The sequence below is a fragment of the Zonotrichia albicollis genome, chromosome 13 (genome assembly GCF_047830755.1).
Source record: "Zonotrichia albicollis isolate bZonAlb1 chromosome 13, bZonAlb1.hap1, whole genome shotgun sequence".
NCBI classification, from domain to species: Eukaryota; Metazoa; Chordata; class Aves; order Passeriformes; family Passerellidae; genus Zonotrichia; species Zonotrichia albicollis.
In genome coordinates this window covers 17,686,843-17,708,474 of record NC_133831.1, presented here as the reverse complement: position 1 = coordinate 17,708,474, position 21,632 = coordinate 17,686,843, and positions in this window count along the sequence as shown.

Here is a 21,632-nt window from a genome sequence, read left to right as displayed (position 1 = left end):
TTGATCATTTCAGGGAGTTTTTTCTGGTTATTGGGATTTCTGAACAAAAGAGTCACTATTGGATTATTACTGCTCTTTTCCAGTAGCAGTTTGAGCAGTTTGTTTTCAGCTGCCAGGCAAGGCAGTCATTCTGGGACCTCAATTTGTTTCTGCTGAGGATGGGACCAGCATGCAATTCCCCCAGGAGATGAGAATCTCACTTGCAGAGTTCTCCCCTAGACTGTTGGCCACAAGTTACATAATTTTTTTCTAAAGCTGATTACAAACTGACATCTCTTTTGAAAATGCTTGTTCATTAAAGCAAAAAGGTAAAGCAGTCAGTTTTTTGCTTTTTGTAAATATATTTAGTAATATGCAAATTATTTGTTCAAATCTACCTGATTTGATTCTTCAGCCAAGAATGCCTTCAAGGATTCAGCAGTATATGGTTACTGTGAAATGAAGAATTATTCCCTTTTTTTCCCCCCATTTAGAAACTGTTAAAATTGTATTGGTGCAGTATAATGAAACTGCAGTGTATCTATAAAGTTGCTGCACTTATTTTTACAGAACTTTGCTCATTGTTTTTCAGTTGAAAACAAAACAATGTAATAAGGCAAGAATAATCCTAAGGAATTCTGTTTATTATATTGATAAGCTCTATGCTGTGGAAGCATATATTTTCATTATTTGTGTAGGCAGATGTATTTAAATCTATTGCCTTGTTTTGATGGCACTCTTCTCCATGGCATTCATGTCTTTCCCTTGCTCTTTTCCAGTCTGAGAAATTCCACTAATTAATCTCTTTCTGGATGTCCTTCTGTACCTTTTCTGCTCAGTTCCTGAGAAAATCTGTAGAGATGTGAGGGGCAAGAACAGCATTGACTGTTAAGGGTGAATGTTGATGGTAGATGTGAAGAAAGTGAGAATACAGCATAAATCCTTGTATATTCAGTATAAATCCTTGCTTTAAGAAATAGAAATAAGATTTGTGGACATGTGGCAAATTTTCCTGTCATCCTGTACATTTTTGGTTAATCTACGTGTCAGAATCAGGACTGCCCAGTGAGTTTGCTTTCTGCATAAGACTAGAACAGTGGACCAGGTGAATAGAACAGCACAGCACAGGGAACCACTGTTCCCACGACTAGAACAGCAAATTTCTTCTTTTTCCTACCTCTTTCCAACTGTAGACAAATAATCCTGTGCCATCCTGTCTGTCCATCCCTGCCCTCCCCTCCATCCTCATGCCAGCTGAAGGGGTGGGCCAGGAGCCAGTGCTCTGCAGGCAGCAAAGCCACTGCAAACACAGAATAAAGTTTGTTCTCAGGTATTAATTCTGTCCCAGCCTCTCTTGAGAGAGCAGATATAATGGTGGGCTTTGTGTAATCACAGTAATTTTCAACAATATTTACTGGTTTTATAGAGAAATTTAATGTGAGAAGTTTGACATAAAATGGCAGTTAATATCAGGAAAAAGTTTTTCACTTGTGCCTTACATTTAAAGTGCATCTCCAGAAAAAAATCATGTGGGGTTGCTCCAGACCTCTGTGAATGTTTTCTGCTACAGATACAATTTATTTTATTTTTGCTGCTGAAAGATTTGTTGTAAGAAATGTTTATGAAAAGATTGATAGATCCCATTTCAGAACCACCTGCAGGGGACTCTGAGAGCTGATTTGCAGGTACCAACTTGCAGGCTGCTTTGTAAATTAAAGCAGTGAGGAAGACCAGAGCAGGAAGGGCTTTCTCTGCTGTTACTGTGAATCCTCTCAAGCTTCATGTGGGAGAGAATCAGATGCCAGTGCAGATCCTGACTGGCTTCCTTTCGTGGTCAGTGGCAGGGGCAGAGGAGAGAGCTCAGTCCTGCCCTGTGGAGATGGCTCAGTGTGCAAAGCAAAGGAGCTGCTGTGGGCACCCATCTGCCTCCTGGTACAGCACAAACCCCAGGATCTGTGAGATGCAGCGTGGTGACACCAGCTGGGCTTCCATGGGAAGAGCTGGTGCTCCCTTGCTTAGCTGAGATTCAGTCAGTGACAGCAAGGAGAAATGATGGAGAAAAGATGCCTCTGACTCTGCAGTGCAGGAAGGTTGCTCACTGAAATTGCCCAAGTAAATCCACAGTAAATTGGGTCTGAACACTTGTAAATAGGGAGTCGGTTTTAACATCATGGGTGTCTGATTAATCACTTCTCTACTATCTCAAAATTCTCAGTAAACTATTTTCAATATCATCACCATGATTAAAGTGCTGAAATACTCCAGGAGCCACTAAAATGGCATTAAAGTTAATCTTGGCTTTGCTAATTATCAGTCTTATTCCTATGAAAGAAGAATATAGTTGACTTTGTGTTAATCTCCTTTATCAGGCAATACCATGTACTAGAATGGAAAAGGAAAATAATCCTGATTTGAAAATAAATTAAGCAAAAAGGGAGACAAATTCTTGCAAGGTTTCCCCTGACAGCTGATTTTCATGTGAGTCTGGTAACTTCAGAATATTGAAATATGGAAGGAAGGGGAGTCCACTGGTGAGAATTAGGACTCAGTCTCTCATCCTTTGTCCCCCAACAATGCCCAAGGAATAGGGTTTCTGTGTGCCTGAGGAAATACATAATTCTATCACTAATTCCTTTGAGTGAAACAATTGTTTAAATTTCTGGCTTCAGACTGTATTAAAACAGCTGCACTTTCTTGAGGAATGCTGTGGTATAACTGCAGTTTATCATCTTACAACAGAATTTCCTTTCATGTAAAGCATTGCAAAATTACTCTGGAGTACTCTGAGTCTAATGAAGACTTATGTCTCTGTTAAGAAAGACTTACCAATGTAAAAGTTTGGCTGGGCACTTGGGAAATCAGATAATGGACTTCATTCCGTTTTCTAAGAGGGTCAAACCAAAATATTTATTGTTTGAGGTGCCACCAACTCCTCCTACGAATGGGTCTCTCTGTTCTGGGCTCATGAGCTGCTGGCTGTGCCTTGCCAGCAGTGTGAAAACAGGCTGGGTAGAGAGGGAATGGTTTGGTGGAGGTGTCTGTAAATATTTTCATGTGCAAGGGAGAGTGGCAGTATAACAGAATATCTCTGAGACCATTTACTGAGAGAGGATTTACAACAGTGGTAGGACAAGGTGGGGGAATGGCTTCAAACGGAGATGAGAGTAGGTTTAGGTTAGAGATGAGGAAGAAATTCTCAACTATGAGGGTGGGGAGGGCCTGGCACAGGTGTCCCAGAGGAGCTGTGGCTGCCCCATCTCTGGGAGTATCCAAGGCCAGGCTGGAGAGAGCTCTGAGTAACCTGGGCTAAGGGAAGGTGGCCCTGCCAAGAGAGGGATTGAAAATAAATCATCCTTAACATCCCTTCTAATCCAAACCATTCTCTGATTGTATGGCTGCCTAGAAAAACCTACAGCATTATGCATTGGCTTGTTCCATGGTTGGCTGTTCATGCTGTGTGGAAGTGCATCCCATTTTCCTCCTGAATTGCTCCTGGGATGTTTTGTGGACTTCTGCAAGAGAAGAGCAGTCCTACAGGAGTTCAGATGGGGATCTCCACACAGGGAAGCATGGTGCCATCATTTATTTGTGAGTGATTGTGCAATAGCATTGTTTCTGAGAAGGGCTGGGGGTTGCTGGGAGAGATGAGCTCTCAATGGCTCTGTGCATTGCTCAGTCACAGGATTTAGCTGATTTCACATCCAGTTTGAAATGCAAAGAGCAGAAACCATTGCCTAGTAGCATTAATGAGTGAATCAGAGTGGTCACTGCCCCAAATGCTCATGTAACACCCAGCAGACTGTGGCTCATGGAGTTTTACATTCTGCAATTCATCCTCTCCCCAGGGCCTCGAGCAATTGCGTTGGATTTGATCTAAAGTATTGTCAGATGCTTTTGTGGTTGGCAGGATGGTTCCCAGACCCAAGCTGGCACCAGTGCCAACTCAGGCTAGTTTGAGAGTGCCAAGTGTGTCCTGCAATCTGCCATCCAGAACCGGGGCAGGTGAGTTTTGTTTGCCAGGGAAGAGCCGAGGTTTGAGTTCAAGGGCCTGTGGCTGGAGTGGCCGGCTGGCTCCTGAAATTCCGCGATATGCAGGATGGTTCCCAGACCCAAGCCGGCGCCAGTGCCATGCTGGGCTGGTTTAACAGTGCCAAGTGGCTCCTGCAATCTGCCATCAAGAATAGGGGCAGGTGAGTTGACTTTGCCAGGGAAAAGTCAAGGTTTGAGTTCGGGGGCCTGTGGCCGGAGTTGTCAGCTGGCTCCTGAAATTCCGCAATATGCAGGATGGTTCCCAGACCCAAGCTGGCACCAGTGCCAAATCAGGCTGGTTTGACAGTGCCAAGTGGCTCCTGCAATCTGCCATCAAGAATAGGGGCAGGTGAGTTGACTTTGCCAGGGAAAAGTCGAGGTTTGAGTTCGGGGGCCTGTGGCCGGGAGTGGTCAGCTGGATGCCGAAATTCCGCAATACGCAGGATGGTTCCCTGACCCAAGCTGGCACCATCCTGTATGCATGATCTGAGTGAAGTGTTTTCCAAATGGGTTTCATTTGCCTACTCAAAGCTGAATTAAGCTGAAATTCCCTGGATTCTTGGTGTTTGAACATGGAGTCTGAGGTTCAGGAGGGAATTTTGTTTCTTTGAAATGAAGTTGTCTTTTCAAGTTATTTGATAAAATTATGATCTTCTGTAATACTTGAGGTTCTGTTACCAGTGCTGCAATTCTAAAGCTGATATGGGTTAGATTTGAGGATCTTTTTTTTGCATTTGAGCAAGTAAATTTTCATGAGAAGTATTTTGTATGCTGCTTTTCACCTTATAGTACAAACAATACTGATTAATGGCAAGTTTTGGCAGCTTTATGTAAAAAAGAGGATTTTATATCTGTAAATTTGATTATAAACTGTCCTAAATATTTTCTGTAGGGTAAATGGTGACTTAAGGTCTTCAGACATCTATTTCAAAACAATTACAATTTAAAACCTATTTTTTATGACTCTCAACCTCTAATGATGAAATATCTTACCATTTTCAGAAAGACAGACCTTCAAAAGTTCTCAGATTATCTTGCAGAAACCAGAATAATTCTCAATAGTACTTTTAAAAAAACATGTCTTCATGCAATATACAGTGGATATAAAGAGCCATGCTTAAAGAAAAAATGTATTCTTTTGAAATTTAACACCTAAAATCTTTAAATGGAATGGGGAGCAGGTGATTCTTCCTTAATATCTTGCTGTACTGAGGACATTTCCAGCCCCAGAGAGCACCTGCTCCTCCTGCTAAGGAGTGTGTGCATCTTTGTGTGGCTGGGCTTGTGCACTCTCTGATCATCACCATCATCCTTGTTCTCAAAAACAAGACCTGTTGGTCTTGAGTGAGACTATGGGGACCTGTAAAAGTCACACATTTTTCAGGACAAATTAGGATTTATTACTTAACAGCTTTTGTGTGTGTGTGTGTTGAATAAATATCACATTGTTTTTATGACAAAATCCCTTTGCACATAGCTTAGAGTGGAAACTTGACATTGTGGCTTTAACGGTGCCAAAATAAATGTCTGGTAAATTAGCACAAATAAATGTTCTTGTGGTTTACTGTCTGTGGGGAAAATTAGTTTTCACTTGGAAATGTTGGAGCAAGCAAATTGGGAATATTAATTTATCCCTGCTCATGCTCACAGGCTTTTTATTCTCAGGTGTTCAGCACTTGTGAGTGTTGAAGATCCCTTGTCATAAGAATGCCAGTCCTGCTTGGCCTCATCACAATTAGGAGTGGAAGTGTCCCCAGGCAGACCCTGTGTGGGTATTTGAAGCCAGCCTGGAGCAGCTGCAGCTTTGGCTGGCAGGGGGTGGCTCTGGGTCCCTCCTGGTCACACATCTGGATTTTCGGAGTCCCCATGGGTCAGGGAGGATCCCTTTGGGACCCCCTAGAGCTGGGCTGCAGAGAAGTGTGTGGTTCTGCTGACACACACCAGCAGGGATCCTTGTCCTTGCTGTCACCTCCTCTCTGACCCCTCCTCATGGACGGCAGCAGAGTCAGCAGCACTGCCTCGAGAGCTGAGGTGGAAAGCTAAGGCAAGAGCATCAACCCTCTAGGCCAGAAAGAACTTTATCCATTCACAGCCAGAAATCACAAAGCTCAGGTCACACCGTTACTGAATTTGTCCGAAGCTAAGGGAAAGAAATAAATCTTGGAAGAAGCTGTAAAGGATTAATTCTGAGAAAGGTCAGCTCCTCAACATTTTCTGGACTCCAGAAGTACTTGTTCATTCAGTTGCAATGCTGTTGGCAGTTTAAAATATGGGTTTGGACTTGATGGGGATGGGGGTAATCTATTAATCAGCACTTCATCATCTACAGCTGCTTATCTTCTCTTTTCTGTAATTCCTCTTTTTAGTTGGACATCAGCATTGTCTACGTACTTCATGCCATCCATCAGGAGGAATGAATGAAGTACACAGCAATATATCAGCTTGACTGAGCTCAATAAAGCAAGAGAGAAGCTGAAAATTATTGCAATAATCTTAAATCTTTAATGATAATGGAGTTAAATACATATCATTTTCTTTACTCATTACTGTAGTGATAAAGCTCTGCTCTAGTACATAGTCCTAATTTGACATAGAAAGTTTCTTCTTCTCTTAGGTAAAATTCCCCCCCCCCCCTTTTTATAAAAAATTTTTGGTGCAAGTGGTGTCTGAACTGTTTAATACCACAGTTCCAATAGATCTTGGCCAATATTTCTTCTGGATGTTATATAAAAAAATTAACTGAGTTTTGGAAGGAATTAACTTCACTCCAACTGTGCCTCTTTCCTGTGTGTTTGACAACCAAAAAAAAAGTATGTTAAGTTTTCAATCAGAGAGATTCAGCTGTTCCAAAGAATGAATGGCACTCATTTTTGTCTTGGTTAAAAATACTTGCAGATGTTTCATTAATAAACTGTAGTGTCCTCCTATGAGAAGAGATTAAATTTGATGGGAATGCAGGAAACGTTCTTGCTGCTATTTGCATGAAAGTTTTCCCAGCTTTGGCAGAGCTACAGGAAGCTCTGCAGGGCTTATTGGGCTGGGCTGACAAATGCTCAAATGTTCTGAGGATTCTGTGGCTGCCTGGTGAGCTCTGCCCCAGGCTGCAGGCAAGGAGCTGAGCTGAGCACACCTGCCCTGGGACTGGAGTGGGATTAGAGTGAACATCTCTGCAAAACCAGAGGTGTTCTTCTTGTCCTTGCTGCCATGGGACAATCAGGGGAGACAGAGAAGGGTGAGGGAGTGTGAGAATTGCAGTCTGGTGAGGCTGCAGTGGGCTGGAGCTGCTGGGACAGAGCCAAGTGCAGACAGCACTGCCAGAGCCTGTGCAGGATGAGGGGAATGGAGCAGGGTGTGAACAAGAGCTTGTGTTAGTGGTGGCTGTCCCACCAGAACTGGGGCAAAATCACAGATTTCTGTGCTGTCAGTGTTAATGGCTTCCCAGAAAACTTACAGGGATTTTCCAAGTTTATATCCCTTTGCTTGCTTTACACAATGCTGTGTGTTCAGCTCTGCTTATCAAACTTTGAGACAATCATTAGTATTAGGCTGGATCAACAAATGTTAGAGGGAACTGTAAGAACAGGTTCAGATTATTTTATTGTTTTCCTCCATTCCTTTTAGTCTGGGACATGTCTGCAAAGAAATTATATCAAGGTTAAGGTTCTGAGACTTGACTTTGCAAGTTCAGAATTGTTGAAATTACCTGTACGATGATGGATGGGGCTACACAGCAGAAGCACAGCAATGTTTTGGCAGCCCATTTGCCAAATCTTGCAAGAGGACTGACTCAGAACACAGAACACACTGCCTCAGTCAGTGAGAAACTTTCCAAGTTAGGAGCAATCCATGCAATGAAAAACAAGCTCTTTTGGTGCAGAGGATAGAATATGAAGTCATTTCTTTTAATTAAACTGTTCTGAGTGAGACTGAACTTTGCAACTTCAAAGCATGTGTAATTGATGGATTTAGTGCTTTACACATATCTCCACAGTCCCAAAAATTCTGGTCACGTTTTAGGTAAGTGGTGGTCATGAAAGCAATTTATGGATTAACATGGATTAAAGGGGGGTTCTTTCAAAGGAGTATTTCAGCACTAAGAATGATAGGCCTAAATGGCACTTGTTGTAAAGTTTCTAAAAACTGCACTTGCTACTGTGAACTAGACTTATAATCAAAGCTGTGATTTAAATTTTCCTAATAACTTCATGTTATAACTTTTTCTGTACCCTCTAAATTACTTTGTCTATTCTAGATAAATGGATCTCATCAAGAGTGAAAAGGACATCTTTTGTGAAGCATCAAATCTTTCTTGCTGGAATCTAGATTTATTAACTTCACATTATGAAGTTAATAAATGTTGTCCCTCTCTCCCTTCAGAGGCCTTTAAAGAGAGAATGGACTGAACACTTAAAGGTTTAGGACATTTATGTGTAATGAGGAGTCCTTAAAAATGAATTGCGTCTTTATCCTTAGGGGTTGGCACCTAATGTTTGGCAAAAGTACCTTCTAAAGAATTTCCTGGTGGTGTTTTTTTGCTTTTTTGTTGTTTGAAGAAATCCATTTGGGGCCTTCTAATCTGTTCTCTCAGACATTCTGTGTGTTGTAAGGTGTTCATCTCTCTTCAGGCTCCAAATGGAGAATTAATGAAATGAGTAGTTTAAAAGCACCAACCTAACAATAATTATAGAAGAATGTGTTGCTGGGATTGCAGCTTTGAGCTGTACAGTAATTTACAGGGATGATTCCCAGAGTGTCCCTGTCCCAGCAGTGAGCAAGGATGCAGAGCAGCCCACACAAGAGAGACAGAAGAATGGCACAAACACTGATGTACACATTTCAGAGGCAATATCAAACCTTTGTACTCCTGGAGATGCCTCAGGAAAAACTGGGAGATCTTTTTAAGTGCTGGAGATGTCTGCTGATGACAGCTATGATTCCAGCAAAAGACAAGCTTTCAGTTATCATCTGTAGTTATTCAACCCATAGAACACAACTCCTCACATATGCAAGCTATTCTCAAGCATAGCAGATTTTTATTTAGAACATTTAAGAAACACTACAAACATTTGGACATAAAAATGATATTTATTTCTCACAAAGAGGTAAGTATCTTTATGAAAAAGCACTAAAAGCATGGAAAAAATCAATGTTCTGTTTGTTGAAGATGTACAAATCCAATGAAAGCAACATACCTTTGATTTGCATGAATAAGAACAATTTTTTCCTCTGTGAGCATTCTTTTGAAGAACCCAACCAAAGTACTTGTGACTTTGCCTGAAAGCTATAGTTAGCACTAATTTATCTAAAAGTATGTAATGAAGAATATTTTATCCAGCTGTAAGTATGTGGTGATGAATTAGTGGGAATATATAGCCATTTGTTATGCTTATATAGCAGCTCATAGCTGTAATAATCCTGGATCACTTCACTCTTCTCTATGAATTAGGAAATATTAATATCCATTTTTGTCAATGGAGATTGAGAGACAGAGAGATAGAGAGCTCTTACCATCTGCTCTTAATGGAGCCTTAAACTCTCATCTCTCTCCACCCATGCAGATAAACTCAGGAAACTTTAGAGGTGCTTCATTTCTCAAGTTCACATATCTCCTAGGACCACACTGTCACAGGTTTGAACTTTTGAACAGAATACCTTTGTTTTGGATCACACCTAGAGGAAAGGCAGTGCTGCAAGGTCTCCCAGATAATTTCCATCATTTCAGTCTAAGGGAATCACAGAATGGCTTTGATTGGAGGGGACCTTAAAGGTCACCTCATTCCATCCTCTGCCATGGGCAGGACCCCTGGCACTGTCCCAGGTGTTCAGAGCCCATCCAGCCTGGCCTTGGACACTGCCAGGGATCCAGGGGCACCCTGACAGGGACGAATTCCTTCCCAAACCTCATCTAAACCTGCTCTCTGTCACTTGGAAATCACTCAAATTGAGTTTGGTAACTGACTGAAACACCCAGGAAGGTGAAGCAGTGTGTGTGTGGCTTTGCTGTGGGCATGCCTGTATGAAGATTTACCTGATTTGGGCTCCTGTGCCTGGTTACCCAAGCTGTAAAGCCTGAACTTCAACGACTTGCCTGAAGGCACCTGACAATTCTATAGTGGAGCAAATAATTTAAATTGCTGTCTCCAAAGTCAGTGCCTCCCCATTCCCTGTGAGCAGTCGATGCTCTGCTCAGGAGCTGCCTGAGGCACTGGGTTGGTGCTTTAACTGTGCCTGACCTCCCCAGGGGCTGTTTGGAGTGCGCCAGCTCTTAGCAGGCAGCTTGCAGCTGAGCTGCAGAGCAGAGGAGCAGTGGGAGCTGCAGCTGTGCCTCTGCCAGCCCTGTGCATCACCTCTGCAGCCCTGAGCCCTAAGGGACCTATGGAGGAGAGGAACAGGGCAGAATTCTTGTCCTCTGCTTGCTTCTCCATATCCTTTTATACATATGGAAAAGTATTTACTTATATTTAAAAAACCCAGCAACCTACCTGCCAAGGTCAGAGGTAATCTCTCCCATCAGCAGCTCTTTTTTCCTCTCTCTGTAATGTTATTTGGATCCATTTTCTGATAGCACTGTGTTATCTTTATATTAAGAGAACTCCTCTTCTTACCACAGTGCCTGAACCCAGTTCAAGCCTACCAGGTTGTTATGAGTGCTTTACTTTCATTTCTGATATTACTGTTAATGCCCTTTTATTAAGAAATCTATAGAGCTCACACTATTTCACAACAAATTCCTGATCATCTCCATAAAACTCACTCTGTGCATGTTTATCTTCTGGTAATTCAAACTTGCTTTCCTTTTCCAACTGTCTGCTTTTTGAATTACCATAATCTTGAATCAAATCTACATGGTTATCAGTTGACACAGACAGGTTTATTGAAGTGGCTTATTCTCTCTGTCTGACAGATCTCATATTTAGTAACACGTTTCACTTCTGCCTTATTGACCAAAAATTCCTTTTGAGTCATGCATCTTTTTCATCTAGTTTTCAGACCTTGTTGCTCAAATGATATAACAGTTCCTTTTATATTACAGTATTGGTAAGCAGAATCTCTTATGTTGTAATTTAGTTATAGGGGAATATCCCAAAATTCCCTTCCAAGCCAGTCAGTATTTTCTGAGTAATAAATAGGTCTGTCAGTGTTGTTGTAAATGAATTTTCCCTCTCCTGAAGGGCTTTGCTATGAAATTTTCTACTTGCTTTTAAGCATCAAGAAAACATCTATATTTTTAAGACCCACATTTTAAGACACACATTTGAGACCTGACTCCCCAATCCTCATCAAGTATCTGGAGAGGCAACTGCTATATAATATCTGAAATGTCTACATCACCTGCAATACCTTTGTGCTATACAGATACACTGACAAAAAAAGCCAGAAATGGATCTCACCTGGGCAAAGCTAGAGATAAGGAGCAACTTTTCTGTAGCCTTAGTGAACTATGCATTTTTGTTCTTCATTCCCAGTGGAGCCTGCTTCTGCTTATTTTACTTATCTATAGATTTATAGATAATTAAAATACATGCTTTATGTAAGCATGTCTTGTTAAGATTGGCAGAAAGTATTAATTTGTGAAATGTGTTTATACAGATAGGTACAAGTCATCTTGGGTGCTACAATACAGAAAATTTGGGTTAAATAACCTATACTGAATGCTGTTTCAGTAAAGATTTTTATTTTTTTTAATGTGAATTATGCCCTGGTGTCCTCAAAGCACAAAATGTGATGTTCTTATTGTTACCCTTTTTAGAGTTTCACCACAAAACTTAAGGATCAGTGTAATTCTGGTGCTGTGTTGTGAAGTTTCTGGCATGATGAGGGATCTGGAGAAATGTGCCTTCTACTTAACATCTCATAGTGAAAAACAGTTTCCACCCACTGTTTTAGGCACCTGCAGGCTTTGGCTGACTGCACAGAGCTCACTTGCATGCCATGAGACATCCACTAGATGTGGTAGTTTGTGTTTCTTTCCATGTAAATTGCTATGGCTGACAAAACACCAATAGATCAGGATGTCTTGCCCTGAAAGAGCCTCAGGCTGGGTGCTCTAATGTCACCCAGGGCTTAAAGAAATGTTTTGGGGAGCGGTTGTGGTTGCTCTCTATAAATGGACTAAATGGAAGGTAGAAATGTTGTTTGAGTTAACAGGCTGCACTGGCACCAGAACTGAAATAAACTCTTTAAAAATTAATTAATTCCCTAATGATAAGGTCACTAAAGATTAGAGTGGGGAGGTTCTGGAGCAACTTTCCATTTAGAGTAGCGGGGACAAGAAACCAAATTGCTTCTAAGGTGGAACTTTCTCATTTATGAAGTGTTTGTGTTATGTGGTTGCCTGTGAGAGCAGGGAATTGTGTTTGATGACCCAGGAGGTCCTTTCCAGCCTTCCTTCCTCTGCATATGCAAGGAAAATAAATAAAGCTTCTTGTGTGCTTCACTGGGTGCAAAATCCTTTCTGTAACAACCCTAGGAACCTAGCTGGAAATAATTAGTAGAATTATCTGAAGATAAATAAAGCTGCAGCGACTGAAGGAGCAATGTGCAGAATCTCTTGCTCTCTGGATTTGGGTGGCTGAATTGTCTATGATGCACTTCCTTGAAAGGATTGTTGCTATTAAAGCAATTTACTTTATGTCCTTTGCCTGCATTTATAACAGCACATCTTGTATGGAGCCACGTGTTCCCTCTTCTATTGTGCTTCTGTTGTATCTCTGCATTTTTAGCTGTCCCTCCCATGCTTCTGTGCTGTAGATTTAAATAATTGGCAGTAGAAACTGCTGGCATTTACTTAATATCCAGAATTAAGCTGTACAACATTTCCTTCTCTACCAAGGAAGCATGAACTCCCTGCTGCAGCCATCAGGGTTCCCAAGTGCCCTTCTGATCCTCAATTCCTAAATCATCCTGAGGTTACTGGGGCTGCTGCCTGCATTTCTGACCACAACACTGCTGGAAATCCAAATATTCCCTACAAGGCATCATCAAAATACTAACCACAAATCACAGGTCTCTGTGCTGTGCTGCAAATCCTGTGATTCAGCATGTCAAAAAGCAACTATTAGGCTTCCAGCTTGGGAAAAAATAATCACAGGAAAATAGGCAGATCTGTCAAGTTGTTAAAAGATAATGCTGAAATATGCAACAATCTGCTCAGCAGTAAGGCTGTCAAAGATGGTAAATATTAGTCTAGAAAATGGGAAAATAGACTTTTTTTACATTAGTGCTTGTGAAAATAAGTTGTATTTGACTTTGCATTTTAATATTTGCATCTTTAACCAACACTGGAAGGTTAGAGCCAAAAAAAAAAAGGAAAAAGAAATTATGTTAAAAATAAATACAAAACATAAACAAAGGATAAAACCCCAACAAACCCAAATCTTTGCTGTATGACCTTGCAGAAGAAAAATACAAAGCAATGGTTCATATAAAAAAATAAATTTACTTAGGCACATTCAGTTGTTGTTTAAACAAGTCTTTAAGGTTCATTTACAGTACAAAATCCTGATGGCCCTAGAGACTTGAGAAGAAGGAATGGAAAGTTTCAGTTTCTTTCTGCAACATTGCAAAGTCACCTTTTCCATTATCAATTGTGAGAAATCTGCCCAGCACACTTAGTGACCTAAAAGATAATAAAAGTACTGACTTGTGATGGTAAAGGGTCACAGGACACCTGGACAATTCCATGCTCAAACTGTGCCCAGTGTGCAAACACAAACTCTCTGTATTCCATTTTCTAGGATCATGAGGTGCTCCACTGGAAAAATGATGTCTGTGCTTTTGGGGCTGCTGATGGATCTGTCACAGATGAACAGTAATGGTGCAGCATCACCTCAGAGTGCAGGAAGGTGTTTTCAACCCACTGCAAGTGTTCACATTCCTCAACATTTCAGACAAATGGCTTAGATAGGAAAGAACTTATTGTCCCTTTAACTCCTCCAAGATCATGAAAAAGTGATGCATTTGCAGTGCTTTGGTGCCACTGAGCAGAGCAGTGCAAGCCTGCAGGATGGGATGTGGGAGTAGCTTCTTGTTCTTCATTCAGTTAAGGTTTGTTTCTGCTGAGCTTTGCCAAGCTGAAGTAGGCTGGGCCACTGCTATGGGATGAATGTGAGACTTTGTCAGCAGAAATAATTGAACTTCTTCTTGCAGCAGAATTATGTTCTTAATTGTTGTCTGGAAAGCTCTCACACTTCTGTGCTTCACACCAGTTTGTCTAGAGGGCTGTTCTGTCAGTGGGGGTGAGTCTTTGTTGTTATTCTCTTGAGAATCCAGCTAAGTGTAGTCATGTTCCTGAGTTAGATTTTAATTGCGTGTGCCTCATTAGAGGCTGAATGGTGAGAAGCCATCACTTTTCCTGGGCCTGGCTCAGGGATACACCCACAGCCACTCTGCTTTGCGGTCCTGTAAGGGATCCTGACTTCAAGTGGGCAATGCTGCACTGGGACAGTGCTTCTGCTGGGGCATTGATGGAGGGCAACTCCCAAAGACTGATAACAGCAAGGTGTGGAGCTCAGGACACATACCTGGGCTGGACAAAGGGTGCTGGAAGCTGAAATAAGGAGTACTGAGGTGAGAAGTGACTGACAGGGGCTGGGGGAAGGCCATTGGCAAGGGAGAGCCTATGGGCTTAACCAAGCAAGGCCCATAAGCACTGGTGTGGGTGTGTGGGCTAGCAGCAGCTCTGGGATCAGAGTGCTCAGGACTCCTGTCTCTGAGAATTACCCAGCCCATGATATTCCCAGGATAGCACAATAAGATGCATTCTTGGAATTATGCATGCACAGTGCTGCGGTGTCTGCTTGAAGAAACTGAATTAAGCTTAACTGGACTTGACTTTGCAAACTGAATAATCCTTTACAACGCTGCTTTGCATGCAAGAGAGATATGTAAGCCTACTTTCAGCTGGATTTCTGGGTGGTTCAGTGCAGATGATTTATTTAAATGTTGGTCTTTCATCTCCCCTGCATCGAATCTACTGCTCCCTCCAGTGAGCCCCCAGCCAGAGCAGTTTGTCCTTCTGCCTCTTGCCAGCCACAGTGTGCTTCAAGCTGGTATCTCTGCTGTAAATATGTTTAATGTGGTTGTAATGTGAGCTCCTGAATTTCTTTGTGTGTATTTGTGGCAAACAGCTCTGCTGGTGCATGGCATTCTCAGTTTGTAGCAGATGTCCACCTATGTACCCTCTACAGATGTTGCTGACAGCTTAACAACTGATGTAGTCTAAAGATAATTAAATATTAAGTCTTGAATAGGCTCTGGTAGCCTATCAGTAATTGAGCTATGATGATATATTTGCCAGTGTTTACTGCTGTGTGCTAAGCCAGATGCATTTCATCATTCTGATCCTTTTCACACAGCTTTTCTCCTGTAATGCAGCTTCCTGTGAGCAGTTGTGCTAAGTAGCAGCCCTACATACTTCCCATCTGGCTTGGCCATGAGAACAAGCTCCACGCAGTAAATGCATCTCTGTTCTGCAAACAAGGCAGAGCAGTTGCAGACACATTCTGTAGTCACCTATTGGGGAAAAAATCTGTCCAAGGTATTAATAATTCCTTTAAGGTTTCATGACTGCTGCTTACTGTCCTCCCTCCTTTCATTATCCAATGTGTTTCCTATCCCTGACTCTTTTCCTGGCATGTTCTATGTAGTTATATTTATTGTTACAGAATAGTATGATACTGCATGGTTTCCTGAAATTGTTCCACTCTAAAACCTATGGCTCTGCTTTTGCCAGAGCCATACAAATTTTGCAATGTGTCAGTTTTAGGTTGCCCACCTAAGTTGCTCCCATGATTGCCTTGCTGGGGCAAGGGAGAAGGCAGTGATGCCTTTGAAGTTTCTTGCTCTGTCTCTGGTCCTGGTTATGATGAACTGTGCCTCTGGATTTGCCTGGATGGTAGTTAGAGAGCATGGACCCAAGGGCAGTGAGAGCAGCAGGAGCACTGGCAACTTGTTCCTTGGCCACTTTTGGGAAGAGGGACCCTACAAATACCTCAGACTTCTCAGGGATCACCTCAGCACACTGTCTGGCACTTAAACATGAATGTGACCTTGTGTTCGAGTTCATGCAGCACAGCAATAACCAGGTGGAGAAAGTATTTTTAATTTCCTTGCTTTTCCTTGTGGTGCTCTGTGCTAGGGTGTTTCACCAGCTGTGTCTCAAGCACGGAGTGAATCTTGCTCTGCTGTAGCTGACAGTCCAGTCTCTTGCCATGAGACTGTGCTCAGCTAAGCAGTCTCTTTCAGGAGAAAAAGAAATGGCAACCAAAGATGTAAAAACAGACTTCATGACAGAGAGCTAGACAGAGAATACCAGCTAAAGTCCGTGAGTTTTTTCTTTTTAATTTTTTGTGATTTTTGCCTTAAGGGGCACAGCTCTGTTCTGCTGGTTCTTTGCCCCACCCACCAAACAGCAGTGTCCAATAGTGTGCATTCATTATTCACTCTAAATTGAAAAGTTATTCTAATTAGGCAGTGCTGTAATCCTCCTGCTGCTTTGGATCAGATGTCTTCTAGCGTAAACAAAAACCCATCAGACTTGAAGAAGTGGGTCAGGTCAGGAGACATCACAGTGCATTATAGCCTAATCCAGTGGAATTGGTTCTAAAATGGTGGGGGAAGGGGACACTGGGCTGCAGCCTGCGCTGTCAAAGGGTCACTGCATTGCAAGAGTGTAAAAATTGTTTGTTGATGTCATGTTTTTTTATTTTAGGGCATGTGCTGCATTTACACAAGTAAGCCCATGTCTTTCATGTGCTTTCCCCGTCAGTAGTGCACAAAAAAATGAGTGAAATATCCTTTCAAAAGTCCATTTGCAGAGCAATGAAATGAAACCATCTTAATCTAACAGTATGTAAAAGTGTATAAATTTGGCAGTGACACATGGATGTATAATTGTACAGCTTATGTACTGCATTAATGAGGTATAAAACTTGTCTCAGGAATGCAGCTATGCAGGGCCTTTCATTCCTCAGATCCATCAGAGCAGCAGATCAATGATGGAAGCATGTTCTTTCCACAGGGCTTGGAGGACATTTGTTCAGCACTAGCACCAGGTGTCACAGGGTTCAGGGAGTCACTGTGGGCCTGAGAGTGCTGCATTTGCCTCCTTGGACTTGCTCTCCACTGAGCTGCTAGCTGGTACAATTTAATATTTCTGTCAAATGTCAGACTGCAGGGCTGAAAGGACCAAAAGGACGTGGGGAAGTTGGGTGCAGGCTTTGCCATCTCTGCACTTGTGGTTTGGAAGGGATTGGAAAGGGGATGCTGGGACAGGCACCTAAAGCACCCAAAGAGAATAGAGAAGTGCAGTGGTTTTGTTCTGCTGGCAGTGAGAATTGTGGGGAGAGTGACCTGCAGGTCCCCAGGGTGTTTGCACAGTTTATCTCTGTATCTGGGGATCCCTTTCCCCACTCTGTGTGCTGTCACCCCCAGTTTGTCCCACGTGGATGGGGACAGTGAGCAGCCCAGGGCTCGGGGAGAGCTGCATCCCTCTGCAGAGAGCTGGGTTCAAACTGAGGGAAACAGCCACGTGCACCTTGCAGCTTTACAGAGCTAACCTGGGGCCATGCAGAGCTCTCCCTGGAGCTCAGACCTGTGGATAAATAACCAGATCAGTAAGGAAAACTCGGAGTTTTAAGAAGTTTGAAAATTAGCTTTGCATCTTGCCTGAATAGTTTATAAAAAAAGAGAAACCACAAAACAAACAAAAACTAAACCTAAAAAGCTCCAAAACAGAAACAAAAAGCCTCCACCAAATGTTCCCCACCTCCTTTTTGTGTTACTTATTAAGCAACTTCAGCCAAATTTTATTTGTACAGTTGTTAATGGCTTACCTAAATGCACTGGAATGCCTTTCCAAAGCTGATCAGGGTTTTATTTTGCACTTGATCAGAGTGAAGTAGGTAATCTAAGCCTTTTCATCTCTGGGTACTCATCTGTGCTGAAGAGAGATCTGTTAATTATAGCCTTCCCTCAACATGGATTTTCTTTCTTTCTCTGTGTGTGTGAGTGGAATCAGTGTTTTAACAAAGCAACCAAGTCCACGTTAGCTGCTCTGTGGCAGCACTGAATTTGCAGACACAGAATGCAAACCTGTTGCTTTTTGTGCTGGGGAGGAAGGCTCATCCCTTCTGTGGATGAGTTGAATGGAAGAGCAGTTTCACACCTGACTTGACAGTGTTCTAAGTCCTGTATGAAGTTGAGGAACCTGGCATTGTTTTTTCCAAGCTGCATATTGAGAGAATGGATTGCAGAGGTTTTATCAGCCCAGGATATTAGTAGGATTAAACATGTTGTATATTAACCTTTATATAGTCTCTGTGGCCTCCAAGAAACATATGAGAAATAGGAGAATTGAGGAATTCCATAAATAACACCATTTTAAATGGGTCCTGAGTAAAACTTTAATTCAAATACTTATCCAGGAGCATATCACTCCATTGTCAGTATCAACATTATCTGTCTTTTAAGCAGGCAATGATTATAACAGCAAAGAGATGATGTGCAGATGTTGCCAATAACAAGGGAATAAAAGAGGAAAGGTGAACATCCCTATCATTAAAAATCTAAAAAAAAAACAAAACTGTGGTGATCAAACTCGAGGGACCAAAAGAAGTTCATCTTTCCACAAATAAAAGCAAAACTATAGAAAAGATTTGTAAGCATCTGCTCAAGATAATGGGAGACTTGGAAAGGAGATTGAAGTGATGGAACAAGCAGGTGAGAAGTAATGCATGGATGATCCTACAATTGCCTATAAGATTTAAAAGTTTATCACTATAATAACTTTTCCAATATGGACTTACAAAAAGCAAGTTGAGAACTTTACTGATGTAATTTGAGAAAGTGATGGAAACATTGTAAAACTCTGTGCTAACAACATGGAATTTAGATTAATGAGTTAACTGCCTTTTGCACATTTTCAGATAGTGTACTTAAACCAAACTCTATAAAAACCCCCAGATTTTATGAGTAATCCTAGTAACAAACAGTGCATGTTACTAGGTGGTATTATGGTATTTTAAATAAATAGATGTATTTTCCCTTCCAGTGCAGGTTCTTCAAATGCTAAGATTGCTTATTTATACATTCCTTGGTTTATTTTTTGGAATTTTACCCTTTTGACAACTTGCTTGAAATCTCTCACAATAAGTGCCTGGCCATATTTCTTAGTTTTTAATTTCAGCAAAAGGATTCCACTGTTTATGTCAAGAGGATTAAAGAAAATCATATTCCACTGCTCATTTTTTTTCCTTTACAGCTGGATTACTGAGAGAAGTCATCACCTTTAGGCAAAAAGTGTGCACAGTGTTTTCTCACACACTAGGGTCATGTCTTTTGGCTTGAAAATTCAAATTAATTGAATTTGAGGCCATGTCAAATTTACCACTGAGAATGGCAGGTGTCCAATACATGTGGGTACCACATGGAGTCTGTCGCAAACACAGGGACCTCAGTGATGAATTATGGTCACATCCTTGCAGATAATCAGATCATGGTCAGGTAGCAATTACAATTCTTGCCACCTCAAAATCTGTTTGCTTAAATGTAGTGTATTATATATGATGCATATTTAATATAATGCAGCCCATATAATAATAAGATTTTGGTTTTTACTGTAAGGATGATCAAACAATAGAACAGGTTTCCTGGAAAGGTTTGGATTCCCCATGCGTAGAGTTAATCAAGTCTCATTGGAGACACAGCTCTGAGCAGCCTGACAACGTTGGACTAGAAGATTTCCACAGGTCCTGTCTCAGCCTTTCCTTGATTTTATATTTGCAAGATGCTTGCTGTGATTTTGCCAGACTGGGACTTTCCATGCCCTGAAGTGCATTTTGATGACAAAGTTTCAAGTCCAGTAAGAGGTTTGTAGTGGAAGTGTGACAAAGCCTTTCCTACTGTGGTACAAATGTGTCAATATTATATATACCAAGAACATGGAAAAAGGTCTAGAATTAGGGATTGATCTATAACTCCTGCATGACAAAGCATTAGGAATGCTTTGTAATTAGCAATTATCAGTAGGAGTCTCCTACAATTTTCTACATCATATAGCCCTTTAATATCTGCTTTGAATTTCCTCTTAAATTAGCAGAACATCTATTTCATATAGGACATCTGTTTCATAATGTATTTGATCTCATTTTCTTATGCTTTGAAAATGTATGAAAAGAACCAGCTGCACCTACTTTGATTTTTGTGATTCTATTGCATTTTATTATTTGTACAGGGATGAATTTTTGCTTTTGGAAAGCATGTCCTCTATGTAGTCCTCTATGATATTTCAAACTCTAACGAAGCTCAATTTTTGAACTTAGGTGCTTTTTTTGGTTTTGGTGGGATATTTTTGCTTTTTTTCTCCTCTTTAATGCCACACTTGTTGAGATTTGGAGCAGGAAACTATTTCAGAGGCAGATGTTCAAACCCAGTGAACATTTTCCCCTTCACTTCCCACTTGGGACATGGTGCTGCATTTGGAGAATAAGGGGGAAAGATGTTCTTGTTCCTCTATATTTTATCTTGGGGGTGGTTAAATTTCTGCACTGAGAAAGTGATTTGAGGTTGCATGAGCATTATTGAATGGACATAATTCTGCAAGCTGCAGTGCACTCATCTCCCATTAATTTTAGCAGTAGTTGGGACCACTCAGGACTTTGAAGCCAAATTATGTAAAGCCTGTTGGGAGCCTGTCTGGAGGAGGGAAGGTGGTGTAAGGAATCCAACCTGTTTACTCTCTGTAACTCAGTGACAGGCAAGGGGTCAGAACAGGGAGCTGGAAAGGGACTGAACAGAAAAGGAAAGGCTCCTTGATTTAGGGTTGCAAAAACAAACTTGTCCTCCTTGTAGACACCGGAGAATTTAGTCTTCTAACAAAAGATAAACATCCAACATTGAAAACAAGATTAACTTGCTGCTTGTGATTGTTTTTTGGTAGAAGAATCTATCATTATAGACAAGTCTAGAAAAGTCATAGAAAGTTGTTAGGAAGACATTTTATTCCTGATTTGCAGTTGGGGAAAAGGAGGGTCCCCTTTGTGGGATCCCTTGGCTTTGGGCTGTAGCTGCCCCTGTGTTTAAGGGCTGCTCCCTCTGCCACACTCAGACAGGAGAAATGAAACCAAAGCTGCTCCTGCTCGAGCTGCTCTGGGACCAGGAACGTGACAAAACCTGTGCCCATCAGTACAGAAATAACTTTCTGGTTATAGGGATTCTTCAGACTGTACTCCTTGGCATTATATTGCTATTGATAGTTCACCTCCTGGTGTCATCACCCCAATTTCCTGCACAACAGGCTTTTTACCAAATATACATACTGACAGTAAGTGTCACTTAGCTGTTCAGGTTGGCAATTAAGCAGCACTCTTGGAAGCAGATGTGTGTGTGTGTTTATATATACCACATATCTGTTCTCACCATGTAATGTACATTTTTATATGACAGACAAAACACAAACTTGCCTTTTTAATTTTTTAATTAAATAAGTGTATATTTGTGATCTATATTTAAATATTTCCTATTTGTGTTGGGTCCCCCTTTATCCGTATCAGTGTTGAATAATTTATTTCATCATGAAATCAATCTATTTAGGTTGATTTTTTTTTTTAATTAGGTATTTGTGT